Source organism: Belonocnema kinseyi, chromosome 9 (assembly GCF_010883055.1).
Source record: "Belonocnema kinseyi isolate 2016_QV_RU_SX_M_011 chromosome 9, B_treatae_v1, whole genome shotgun sequence".
In the NCBI taxonomy this organism is placed as follows: domain Eukaryota; kingdom Metazoa; phylum Arthropoda; class Insecta; order Hymenoptera; family Cynipidae; genus Belonocnema; species Belonocnema kinseyi.
Genome location: NC_046665.1, coordinates 24,998,008 through 25,001,339, shown reverse-complemented (window position 1 = coordinate 25,001,339; position 3,332 = coordinate 24,998,008). Strand labels below are relative to the sequence as shown.

Sequence of the window (3,332 nt, the reverse complement as noted above, 5' to 3'; positions counted from 1 at the left end):
TATTAGGTGTTATGAGGGCAACACATAACTCCTTGAAGCTATTTATATTTTCTGAGTCTTCGTCCAGTCTATGCTGCACTTCGTAGACTTCTCTCCAAAATATTTCGACCTCCTCTGGTTTGGGCGGGTGTTCGACAGTAACTGGAGGGTCTTGGAAGAGTCGAGATGGGTCAGAGAGAAACTGTTGATTTTCTCTAACCCATCTCTCCCTCCACTCTAGACTTCTCTTAGCGTCAGATAGTATCCGTATTCTCTCAACAATATGCTGCTTGATGGTCAGCAGCTTTGACTTGTTAAGTGTGTGATAACGGGTCCGGAGTTCGCGCGCGAACTTTTGAACCTTGGCGGTAAAATTTCTGCCAGATGTGATGTAGTCAATCACACACTGAATGCGGGACGCGTACTGTCTTGCCCAGCCTATCTTTATGACAAGTTGATGCATTCGTCTTTTGGTCTTATGATCAACCGTTGGTTTTGTTTTACGGTTCGAATCGGCCAAAGCATGGTTTCGCAGACGTTGCTGCGAAAAGTGCGATAGCTCCGGGTGTTTCACGCACCACAGAGCATGCAGCCGTGCCATGCAACCCCGTTCAGGGGCTACACTCGCATCTTAGCACTTTAGCAAGTCGTGATTCAGTCGCTCCGTCCACCCAAATGTTGCGAGATCCCGCCGATCCATCGCATTGAATCCATCTTCATTGGCTCCCCCAGCTCTAGAGTTGTTGTTCATTACTTCAGCCTGAATTCGAAGCGTAATAAAACTTCTAATTAAAGGAGCAAAATAGCCAATAATTATAGCACATCAAATATCTCAGCCTCATAATCGATAACTGGTAATTAATATAGAAATCCTTTGGATAAACGTCCACATTAGTGTAGGTTTTCAGATTTATAGTGTACATTATTACATAAAATCGATCATATTGGTCCGTCTGGAATCCTTTATTTAAATTTTTTATTTAAAGTTCAGATTTTAAGTCAGCGACCTGCAAAACCCCCGTATAGCACTAGTTAATCAAATCTGTATCATTTTTAGAAGTTCGGTCTGCCATTTTCAATGTTAAAATATTGACTATGTAGATTTGAGGTTGTTGACATAAAAAACCCAGGAGTAGCGATTTATGACGAATATTCAAATTTATTTCTAATGGAAAGCATTTATTTCATGAAGGTTTAAAATGGAAATTTCAAATACATTTTTCTCGGACACAGGAAGCCCTCGGTTGATTTAAAGCCTGGATTTGGATTTGGCATGACAAAAATTATCGAAAAATGTGTAGCATATTAAAGATAATATCAAAACAACCATAAAATTCAATAATATGAAATGTCAAAAAATGCAAAATTTAACTTAGATTTTAAAGGTCGAAAATATATTTTTAAAGCTTTCCTCTATTTTTGCTCTAATCTGCAGTTATTCATCTTTAAATCCCAAAAACATTCATCCTTTTAGGACTTTCCTATAAAATGTTCTATGATTTTGTTCGGTCGATGAAATTTTGTATTTTGTTAAAGTAATGCAATTTCATTAATTAATTTATAATGTAAAAATTAATGACATTTGCATTAATTAAAGAAAATAAAAACCTTAATTGGCCAGAATGACGCACAGATCTACGCGCTCTACTTTTTGACTGATTTTTTTTTAGAAACGCTCAGCATTAAATTCTTAAAATCTTAGTTAACTTGGAATTTCCCGTTTATTATTTTTCTGCAACAATATTTAAACAAATACAAAATATAAAATTAGAACTGTTAATGAAATTTTCAATTGGTATGCAAAAAAATATTGAACTTTTTTTCAATTTAGGACTGCTATGTAAACAGTTTTATATGTACATTAAAAAATACTAGAAGTTTATACGCGCGCGACCCACTATTTTACTTGTCATTATTTTATTTGGAAATGAAGTTCAATAAAATACCACGATAATCATTTTTACTTTAATAGCTTCTATTTTTACACGGCTTCGCATGGCTACCCTAGCGGACGGAAGCAACCGAATGGAGCCTCCACAAAGTACCCGTGAAGACCCCATTCGGTCCTCATTTGGTTCCTTTTTTAAAAACTAAAAAAAAAACCAGCAAAATCAACTTTTAAATTGTTGAAATTCGGATTCTACGTTAAAATTTTCAATAGAAGGTCATGGAATAATCGCAATAGTTTTTTTTGCAACGGTAAGACATTCTTAGTTCATTCCGTAAACAAATTATGCCTCTTCCTTGAAAAATAGCCAAGCTATAATAAAATTTTGATAAACATTTTTTAAATCATTCATAATTGTAAATTTTCAAAGCATTAGAGAAGAAAAATCATCGCAAAGATATTCTTAGTTAGTTATGTCAAAAAATGGAGACTGCTCGTAGAATGAAATCCAAACTCTTAATTTTTCAATTGAAACTCTTTCAATAATTAATAGTTCTTGTAACTTTACAAAGAAACATAGAAAAGAGTCATTGAATGGGCATTCTTAGTTGATTCCGAAAACAAATGGACTCATACGATAAAGGTCAAACTTAAAATTTTTTAATTAAAATTGTTTAAATAATTAATAATTTTTGTAAATTTTCAAAGCAATCTAGAAAAGAGTAATCAGATGGACATTCTTAGTAGACTCCGTAAACAAATTATAACTTGTAGAAAAAAGGTCAAACTTTTAATTTTTTAATTAAAATTGTTTAAATAATTAAGAGTACTTGTAAATTTACAACGCAATATAGAATAGAGTCATCTGATAGATATTCTTATTTGACTTCGAAAAAAAATTGACATGTACAAAAAAGGGAAAATTCTTAATTTTTTAATTAAAATTGTTTACATAATTAATATTTTTTGTAAATTTACAAAGCAATATAGAAAACAGTCATCGGATAGACATTCTTAGTTGACTTCGAAAACAAATTGATTCGTAGGATAAAGGCCAAACTTTTAATTTTGTAAGTAAATTTGCTTACATAATTAGTAGTGCTTGTAAATTTTCAAAGTAACATAGAAAAGAGTTAGTTGACGCCATAAACAAATTGACTCATAAAAAAGGGAAAACACTTATATTTTTATAAAAAATTGTTTAAATAATTGTTTTTCAAATTGACAAAGCTAAACAGAAAATAGTTAACGTATCGACATTCTTAATTGACTTCGAAAAAAATTTACTTGTAGAGAAAAGGCCAACCTCTTAATTTTTAAATTAAATTGTTTAAATAATTAATAGTTCTTGTAAATTTGCGAAGCAATATACCAGGTGTATACATATGAAACCGGTATTGCCATCTAGCGGCCAGTAGGCACACTTGTAGGCACTGTCGGAACTTACCATTTGTGCTAATTGGCG

General features: G+C 32.4%; 1 protein-coding gene across 3 annotated transcripts in view; it reads right to left on the bottom strand.

Annotated features, from left to right (window-relative positions):
* LOC117179454 (GPN-loop GTPase 1) overlaps nt 1–3,332 on the bottom strand; it is a 19,387-nt gene that overhangs the window by 1,017 nt on the left and 15,038 nt on the right. The window lies entirely within an intron of this gene.